Source organism: Podarcis cretensis (assembly GCF_951804945.1).
Source record: "Podarcis cretensis genome assembly, chromosome: 7".
Classification (NCBI taxonomy): Eukaryota; Metazoa; Chordata; class Lepidosauria; order Squamata; family Lacertidae; genus Podarcis; species Podarcis cretensis.
In genome coordinates this window covers 16,623,209-16,633,705 of record NC_137176.1, presented here as the reverse complement: position 1 = coordinate 16,633,705, position 10,497 = coordinate 16,623,209, and the positions used below count along the sequence as shown (strand labels likewise).

At 44.3% G+C, this 10,497-nt stretch overlaps 1 long non-coding RNA gene across 1 annotated transcript; it reads left to right on the top strand.

The window, feature by feature from the left end:
* The first annotated feature begins 4,497 nt into the window (after positions 1–4,497).
* On the top strand, positions 4,498–9,691 carry LOC307221003. Its single transcript, XR_013841270.1, has 3 exons — positions 4,498–4,663; positions 5,970–6,095; positions 9,378–9,691. It is a non-coding gene; the product is annotated as an uncharacterized lncRNA (long non-coding RNA).
* The last annotated feature ends 806 nt before the right edge of the window (positions 9,692–10,497 follow it).

The following is a 10,497-nucleotide window of genomic DNA, read 5'->3' as shown; positions in this document are numbered from 1 at the left end:
TCTTGGATGTCCCGGGCCACAGGGAGGTTAGGCTGGCCTCAACTAGAGCCAGGGCTTTTTCGGCTGCGGCTCCTATCTGGTGGAATGCTCTGTCACAAGAGACTAGGGCATTGCGGGACTCGACATCTTTCTGCAGGGCCTGCAAGACAGAGCTGTTCCACCAGGCCATTGGCCAAGGCACAGCTTGACGCCCTCCTTTGGCAATCCTCACAGAACTCTAGCCCAATGGTTGCCATTAATTTCATTTGAACTGATTTTATAATGAATTGATTTTAGAATGCTGTATTATTTTACTGTTGTTAGCAGCTCAGAGCCCAGCTCAGAGGGTGGAGGGTGGGATATAAATTTATTATTATTATTATTATTAAATTACAGGCAGATAAGCTGGGGCTTCTGTGCTGGGCGCAAAGTTGATTTTGGATGTTTGAAAGAATAAAAGAGATTTGCTTCTGAGGAAAAATCATTCCCTTTTATTGCAAGTTTGACTTGCCAGTTACAGCCGAGCTCTTTCTCCACCCTTTCCCCACCCTAGTGCTCTCCATTCACACCTTGGCATTCTAATGAAATTCCTTTTGTTTCCAGTATATGTAGTCAATAAATGCTTGCCTTAAAAAAAAATCCCTGGGTGCACACCATAATGAGATGCTTTGCATACACCTACAATATTGTCATGATTTCTACTCAATATTGATCCAGAGCAGAACTCCAACGTATAGTTAGCAGAGTAAAAACTTAAACACGTTGCAGGATTCCCCAAAAAATAGACCAGATGCAGTCTTTACTGTTAATGAAGGCAAATGAGCATAACGGTCAGAAATCCAATACATTCAGGATTGGCACTGTCCATAAGAAATCCAGTTGCAGCAGACTTAACTTAAACTTACAATAACTTATAATACGACTAAACCTTAAAACGATATACAGAACACCACACCAGAAGGAAAGAGATAGAAAGAATGAAACCCAGGCTCCTTCTGGCGTTACTACAATGGTACCTCTGGTTACGTACTTAATTCGTTCCAGAGGTCCGTTCTTAACCTGAAACTGTTCTTAACCTGAAGCACCACTTTAGCTAATGGGACCTCCCGCTGCTGCCGTGCCGCCGCTGCACAATTTCTGTTCTCATCCTGAAGCAAAGTTCTTAACCCGAGGTACTATTTCTGGGTTAGCGGAGTCTGTAACCTGAAGCATATGTAACCTGAAGCATATGTAACCCGAGGTACCACTGTATTACAGTCAGCATGACCTTGACCAGGCATAGGCAAACTCGGCCCTCTAAATGTTTGTTCATAAAAACTTGGGCATCACACAAATTTATCTTATGGTGTTCTTTGAATGATGCTGCCCAGGACACCACAGAAATGTTGTCATGTCAGTTGTGGGCAGGTTGAGAGCCTCAGAGTTCTGCCACTAGGCAACTCGTGAAAAGTTCATGAGAAGTTCAGGCTGTTTTCCAAGCTTGTGAAAGCTTGAGAAGTTCCTCCCAATAACCCCCCCTGTCCTTTTCAAGAGGAGGTGAAAGAGAGCATAGAATAACGAGCCAATCAAATGATTTTTAAAGCAACCACTGTCACCATCTTCTTCCTGATCCTCTTACATCTTTGCAGCCATGGAAGTGTCACATGCTGATCAGACTCTTCTGGTCACCTTACCAAGTAGGCCTTTGACACCAGAGGCGGCCAATATGTGGCCTTCCAGATGTTGTTGATCTTCAGCTCCCCTCATCCCTCTGACCTAGTGCCTATGCTGTCTGGGGCTGATGGGAGCAGGTCTCCATCCCTATTCTACACATTACAAAGGAGACATAAGGTTTCCCTCCCTCACCAAGCTGCCAGAACAAACATGTCATGTCTCAGTCCAATCTGGGAAGTGTGATTTAGGTGGCCACATGATTCATTGCCTTTTTAAAAGTTTACCTGCCTTCTCCCAAATGTGTCAGAAAGCTTTAACAGGTGGTTGTTAAATTCTTTCCTTGCACAGCATGAAATGATTCTGGTTGTATCTTTACTAAGGATCCAATAATTACCCTTTAAAATAAGGTATTTATTTTTATTTTGCTTGGATACCGACATTTGGATGTCCTCATGCTTGCATTTTAGGAAAGAAATATTTTTCTCCAAACACAATGGAAATGTCACAATTGCCCACATCTCCCTATGTGTCACCCTCCCTGCATGTACCTGCAGAACATGAATGCTACACGAAATGTAATGTGTAAATTGCCTTTAAATGTTTTGCAGACATTAAAGTGCGGGGGCAGGTGTGTGTTTTATACATTCCCGTGTGATAAAATAAGCCTGTAATTAAGCTAATGATGCCACTGCCGAAAGCTGTGCTACTTGTCGGCTCCCAGGAACACGGATGAGCTGCCTTGCATGTTTACATAATTCGCAACTTAAAGAGCTCCCAAGAGACAACATCACTTGCCTGTTGTGTAAAATGCACAAAGAAGCCCAAAGATGTATACATTCATTTTTATGCGCCATCACAAGTGACCTAGGAATAAAGCAGCAGCAATCACACAATGGCCTTACTATTTTCAAGGGGTGTGCATCAGTTCTGTGCGCAGCCCAAACTGTGAGGTGAACACAGGAGATTTGGGCAAGGTTTCCCTATGCCTGAGTCAGTTTTGCAGCATTAAGAATGCGTCTCAAGGCAGATCAAGGACTCCCTAGAGCCGGCATCCCCAAACTCGGCCCTCCAGGTGTTTGGGGGCTACAACTCCCATCATCCCTAGCTAACAGGACCAGTGGTCAGGGATGATGGGAACTGTAGTCCCAAAACACCTGGAGGGCTGGGCTTGGGGTTGCCTGCCCTAGAGTAGCAAGTCCCTTAGACAGACTTCACCCCCACTCCTCCAAAGGTTTGACCATGCTTGAAAATTGCATCAAATTCTGGCAGAAAATAAAGCAGTCTTTGGGTTTCCTTGTCTTTTTAAAAGCAAATTTCAAAGTTGCCCTGTACAAAAAAACCAAAAAACTCTTGGAAAATTTGCCAGGCTTGTGTACTTTGAAGGTGTTCCTGTGCCTACAAATTTCATTCAATTATGTGAAAAAGCAAGTACCAACTCTGGGGTTGCGGCACTCATCTCGCTTTATTGGCCGAGGGAGCCAGCGTACAGCTTCTGGGTCATGTGGCCAGCATAACTAAGCCACTTCTGGTGAACAGAGCAGCACACGGAAACGCCGTTTACCTTCCCGCCGGAGCGGTATCTATTTATCTACTTGCACTTTGATGTGCTTTCGAACTGCTAGGTTGGCAGGAGCAGGGACTGAGCAATGGGAGCTCACCCCGTGGCGGGGATTCAAACCGCCAACCTTCTGATCAACAAGTCCTAGGCTCTGTGGTTTAACCCACAACACCACCCGCGTCCCTTTAACAAAGCTAGCACTCGACTAACTACAGTATGCCTGTGAAGTAGTGGGGAAAGTAGTGGAAAGAGTTTCACTACTCCTCTTCTTCCACAGACATGTAGATCTGTGACAGAATTCTCAGTACTGACTAATCGTTGTTGGCATCCATCTGTCTTGGGAGACAATGGAATGTGCCTCCAGGGATAAAGTTAAACTGCTGGAGAAGCACAGCACCTGCTGTGGCTGCAGAGACTGGTAACTCATAACTGCTGCCTCACGTGTTGTTTTTGCTGTGTTAGCAGCACCGATGTGACCTCCCTGGCACACAACCCAGCACAGTGTGTATGGAGGTCCTGGGCTATCCAGACGACAAGACATCCCTGCTTGGCCCATCTGATGTAGTTCAAAGGAAAACAGAGCAATATGTTTAGCACCAGCTTGGTTGAAGGAAGTGTCGGAAAAAGGTTTACAAGGCGCCATCCAACCATATTAGGGGCTCCACATTTGTGAAGGGTTTACTCCTTGGCCTTTTCTTTTCTCCTGCAAAGCAGCAGTTACAAATCAGATATAACTAGCTTACCATTAATTTAAATGCAGTTAGTGGAACTGTATCCGTTTGGTCATTGGTATGAGTCAATTAGGAATGAAGAATTAACAGAGAGGTTTCAAACCTAATCATGGTTCATGTAATTATTTGATAATTGTCTCAAAAGCCAAGCTTATTATATAATTGAATTCCAGGAAAATTGATTTCCTATTTTTTTCCTTACGGTCAATGACGCAATATTCTGGGCTCACCAACAGATTTAGGGGGAGGGGGGTTCCACTGTGTTCAAGTGCCATAAATCAACAAACAAAGATTTTTACAGTTTTCAGTAATTATAAGTAACAGCAATACCAGCAGGGATCCAAATTCATCATCATAGCTCCAGAGTTCAGTTCAGTTCCTTTCATTTTACTGCAGACTGGAAATGCCAGATGATCAGTCTTAAATTCCAAATGAACTAAATATATGGGCATTAGAATCTCCCTCCCTCTTTCAGAGACTGATAGAGAGAATGAGAAAATAGAGTACTGTGACTTCACAGTATAGTCAGACAGCATGACTTCCCAACAGGTTATTCTGCTTTCCTTTGAACACACCTTCTAGGGGACTGTTAAAAGTCCTGATGGCCTGTGATAATTGGGGTTTTCAGAGCCTTCCATAGAATGAAACGTTCCTTGAAATTAATGTTGTGGAAAGCAGCAGGAGACAAATCTAGCTGTCTCCATGGTAGCAAGGCCAGGATGGGAGAGTGGAAGCAATAGATGTACAGTATCTCCTTGATCTTCTTCTTACATCTGGAAATGTGGTAATCTCTACAACAGGAGTGGGGAATCTGTGTCCCTGCAGACATTACTCATAATCCCTCATTGTTGGCCATGCTGACTGGTGCTGATGGAATTTGGAGTCCAGCGACATCAGAGGACCATTGGTTTGCCACTTCTGCAATAGAAGTAGAGAGAAATAAGGGTAAAGAAGAATGTGGGGAAATCCCATGACGTGCCCCTGGTTACCACTGGTCGGCAGTTTGAATCGCTGCGATGGGAAGAGCTCCCGTTGCTCTGTCCCAGCTCCTGCCAACCTAGCAGTTTGAAAGCACAGCAGTGCAAGTAGATAAATAGGTACCGCTGCAGCAGGAAGGTAACGGCATTTCTATGCACTCTGGTTTCCATCGCGGTGTCCCGTTGCACCAGAAGCAGTTTAGTCATGCTGGCCACATGACCCAGAAAGCTGTCTGCAGACAAACGCTGGCTCCCTCAGCCTGAAAGCGAGATGAGCGCCACAACCCCATAGTCACCTTTGACTGGACTTAACCGTCCAGAGGTCCTTTACCCTTTTTTTACCTACCATTGCTGATGATGTTGCAAACCCCACTAGGGTGTAGGGAGTGCAACTTACCTGTAGGGACTCTTCAGATTTCACCGGGCTGTCACTAAATTCATTGCACTGCTTCTCCATGCATGAGAAGCTATTAGAATACGCACACAAACCTTTTAAAAACTTTTAAGAACATGGGCTGAGCCTTCTGGTTCAGGCCAGTGACTCATCTAGTTCAGAATCTTGTTCTCAGAAAGGCTAACTAGATACCTAAAGGGAAACCTACTTCTGGACCTAAGCATAAGAGCACTCAGTACCCCCTGCAGTTTCTATCAACTGGTTTTCAGAAGCTGCTTCTTCTTCTTCGGCAATCACTCATAGCCGAATAAGATTGTCTTCCATAAACATAGTTTTAACAGTGAGTCCGTAAGTGACTGTGGAGGCCAATTCTGGATCCACACATCCTTCCACAGTGGGGACATAGGTTTTTGCCAATTGCCATGGGACTTTTGGGGTTTGGTTTTGGGGTGGGTTTTTTGGAAGATTCCTCTGCATGAATTTGTTTTGTGTGTGTAGATCAGTGCATGCTGACCAACGCACAGTCTTCACAGTAAGGCTCTATTCCAATGGCATGAGTATCACAACAACCAGTAGATTCTTATATGCTGCTGCCTTCATCCACCTTCACAGCCATTGTAACATACCACTTGTTATCTTTCGCCTGTCGAGGACTTCTTGGATCATTCTTTGTCTAGCTCCTTCCCTTTGACCTTACTGCCTTGAGTGACCCTGATGGGAGTACGAAACTCCCGGCGGCTTTGCTCACAAGGGTCATAGGAATGTGCAAGCCCACTCACCACGACAAGGTGATGATCCAGCGAGTGAGTATTCAGAAGCATACTGGCTCTGACAGTGGAGATGAAGTATAGCTTTCAGGGATAGTAGCCATTGATAACCTGGGCCAGTTGTATATATTTCTAATAATCCAGTTGTCTTTTGACACACATTCTTTTCCATGCTTATTTACCAAGCTATTTTTCTAGAAAAAGAGGCGATGGAATGCACTTTGAACACCTCCCTTGTTCTCTTATAATGGCCATGGCACCCATCTGAGAGGTGCTGGCTGGGAGGGGGAAAAAGCCCTGCTTATTTCAGTTTGTGATTCTGTATGATCACAATAATAGAGATTATTGTTGTTGTATTCTGCTGGGCCCAAGCAGCACAGTGGTTTAACCCACAGCGCCACCCACTTACCCACCGAAAGGTCGACAGTTCAAATCCCCGCAACGGAGTGAGCTCCTGTTGCTCTGTCCCAGCTCCTGCCAACCTAGCAGTTCGAAAGCACCTCAAAGTGCAAGTAGATAAATAGGTACCACTCTGGCGGGAAGGTAAACAGCGTTTCCATGCGCTGCTCTGGTTTCGCCAGAAGCGGCTTAGGCATAATGGCCACATGACCTGGAAAAAAACTGTCTGCAGAAGCAGACAAACGCCATTTCCCTCGGCCTGTAAAGTGAGATGAGTTCGCGACTGGACTTAATTGTCAGGGGTCCCTTTACCTTTGTTTATTCTGCTGAGCAACTGCCATTTAAGGATAGAGAGGAAGAAGGAGGATGTTGCTTATATATTTGTCATTAATTGACATTTTTACCACTATACTAACATATGGCATACGTATATAGAAACTGCCAGATGTCAAGGAGTCTAACTAGTACACCATGTTCCTTTCTTTTCTCAATGCTAATTCATACACTGTGTAATATAAGCCAATGAACCTTGCAAAGCATTAATGCTTGATAACTGCAACCCGTTAGAAATCACTTCGTTTTGGTTTCGTGATTTTCATTCCTTAGGATCAATACAGCAAGCACACACACAAATCTGTCCAGAAGCCAAACTACTGTGGTGTGGCTCAAGAAAGATGAGAGAGCAGACAATTTCATTGCCGTCTTTCAATCTGTTTTCCCCCCAGGGTGTTGGGGGTTGCGAGTTATTCTTATCCAGTCTCTGGATGAAATATTTTAGAATCACTTGCCTCCTCCCTCCTTTAGTGGAGAGCGTACCATCATTCATCTGGTGCCACAAAATTGTAAACGGCCAATGCCTTTGATAAGTACCTCACTCTGCTCTTGGCTTCTTTCCTACATCGAAAAACAGCAATAGATTACCTATGTGAAATGATTTAGCTTTAGTGGGTTTTTCTTTGTCTCCTTACACCCAATAAGATACCTTCTTCCTGGCCTCCCAAGATGCATAGGATAGATACATCGTCATTCTTTTGGAAAGCAGTATTGAATTATTATATGATTAAAACAGTTAATGGATAGAATCAGAGAGAGAGAGAGAGAGAGAGAGAGAGAGAGAGAGAGAGAGATTGCCAAAGTTGATTGAGAGGCTGTTTAGGGCTTTCTATCAGACCATTGGTCCATCTAACTCAGTCTACAGTGGCTATCAGCAGGTCTCCAAGATTTCAGTCAAGGGTCATTCCACCCTCCCCCTTGAAGATGCTCAGGATTAGACATAGAACCTTCCACATGCAAAGCAGAATCTCTTCCACTGAGCTATGGACCGGTGCATGCTACATAGCAAACTCTGTGATCCACAAGGTAGCCTTCTGCTCTCAGGTGTGGTGGACAACGCTGACCCATTGCCAGATCTGAAGTCTTCTTCTTCTCTGGCAATCACTCATAGCTGAGTAAGATTGTCTTCCATAAGCACAATTTTTACAATGAGTCCGTAAGTGACTGTGGAGACCAGTTCTGGATCCACACATCCTCCCACAGTGAGGACATAGGTTTCCGGGCAGGAGTTGATCACGGTGACTGTTTGCCAAGGGTTAGCACATTTCTTCATTTCGTCCAGAGTTTGAGCATCTTCAAACCCCATGACACCTTTGGTAAAGGCTGTTTTCCAACTGGAGCGCTCGCAGGCCAGTGTTTCCCAGTTGTCAGTGTTCATACTACATTATTTTTAGATTTGCCTTGAAAGATTCTTTAAACCTCTTTTGTTGACCACCAGCATTCTGCTTTCCATTCTTAGTTTGGGAATAGAGTAGTTGCTTTGGAAGATGATAATCAGGCACCCGTACAACATGACCAGTCCAACGAAGTTGATGTTGAAGAATCATTGCTTTGACACTGGTGATCTTTGCTTCTTCCAGTACACTGGCATTAGTTCACCTGTCTTCCCAAGTGATATGTAAAATTTTTCAGAGACACTTTTGATGGCATCTTTTGAAGAGTTGGAGATGGCGTTTATAAGTGGTTCGCGTTTCACAAGCATACAGTAAGGTTGGTAGTACAATAGTATGCCACATGGCAAGCTCTGTACTCCACAAGGTAGTCTTCAGCCCTCAGGTGTGGTGGACAATGCTAACCCATTGCTAGATCTGAAGTAAGGCTACCTCTGCACCATGCATTAAAGCATTCCTATGCCACTTTAACAGTCATGATTCCCCTCTAAAGACCCACAGCAACTGTGGTGATTTAAAGGGCTAAGTGTTGTTAGGAGAACCCTCACAGAGCTACAATTCTGTGGCTGTGACCTAAAAGTCAGCTGCCAATCCTGTTGGCTTCTGAACATGAAATGGGTGGGACACCATCTTGTCCTTTGCCTCAGGCATCAAAACATGATGGACCACTTACACTTTGTATTAATAATGTTTACATTGGTTTAACATCACTAGTATTGGAGTGGTGTGAATTCAATAGAAATGCTTTAATATAATAGATTGGTGAGCCACTTTACTAATATTTACATTCTGTATTTTCATATTACATAGGATACTTGGGGAGGCAAAATAGCTGCCGTATGCTGACAGTTGTCCACAGCACACTTGCTATGTCATAAATTTATATTTAAAATATATGCACACAGGCCAATTTATTCTGAATTAAACTGGGTACAAATCAGGCAAGTTTCTGCACATCTTCACTACCAAAGGAGGATTAAATCCATTTTACTGTCATGGCCTCTCCACAAAGGACCCTGTGAAGGACCGTTGTTGTGAGGGTATACTAAAAATGTAAGGGACCAAAACCTCCTCAAAAGAATGACGTTTCCCGGTGAGGGAAAACATCCATGACAATGCAGGTAATTTTAAATCAGGTTGAGGGTACACCATTTGAAGTTAGGGGACTGATTTAAATGTGTATATATGTCATCAGAGTAGATCTGCATGGAAGACTTCTGAGTATTGTGGACTAGGGTCATTCTGAGTCTGAAGCATGACTTCATGGTGTGAAGCTGCAGAAGTGTCCATAGAATTGAGAGAGAACTATGCTACGAGCAGCAGCAGGAAGAGGAATTACTGTACCCAAACTGAATTAACCCATCAACAAAAAGTGGCACTCGTAGGTCTCATCACATCAAACTGCTGAGATACAAATCACCACATCAGCGCTTTGCCAGACCAGCAATCTTCTCAGCAAGGCTTAGTTATTAAGTTGGAAATTTGCAAGCCTAGCTAAACAGTGTAACTTGCCAGACCCTTTCACGAAATGCAGAATGTTAGGTAAGCAACAGTAGATGCTAGCAAATAAAAAAACCAACAACAGTTCTTTATGAGTGGCAGTCGTACCATTGCACAAAGCTGCAGTGCAGAGATATCTGCTTGCCATTTGGATCCCCTACAGATGTCAAATCAAACAAAACTCCCTTTCCAAAATCAAAAAAGTAAAGCAACCTAAAAATCAGCAGTACACTGAGAAAAATGAAGTCAGCACCAAGAGTTCTATATTAGATGTCGTAGGAAGTGTGAGGATCTGTATCAACACAAGAGCTGATTCCAAAACGGAGACTTCCGGTCGGCGCCAGCGCTTAATGGCGGTCCGAGCCTCGAGCTCCGAGGCAGGACTGCTCCGTTAGTTCGGGTCTCACCCGCTACGGCAAGCGGGGGACCCCTAAAATCACAGGCGCGGAGCCTGTGAACAAAGGAGATTCGGTGGGCACCCTTTGCGCCCCCCGGTACTGTGAGGGAGCCTTTTTAAAGGCTTCTGAGCGGCATCGGGGTAAGCGCGGTGCTGAGAGTCGTCACCCAGCTAGCGGAGTGAAGCCGCGTCGCCATGAGCGGAGAGCGCCGATTCCTTCCTGCAATTGGAATTTGACTACAACACCCGTGAGTAAGATTGAAAAAGTAACGGGACATTAAAAAAAAAAAAAAATTTGGCTGAAAACGGGAAAGGCAAAAATTAAGGAAGTCTGCCTCCCCGGAACTGCAGAAGAGATAAAGCAACGAAAATCAAGCTGCACTTAAAGGGAATCTTTCTAATTTTTTTAAGCTGTCAA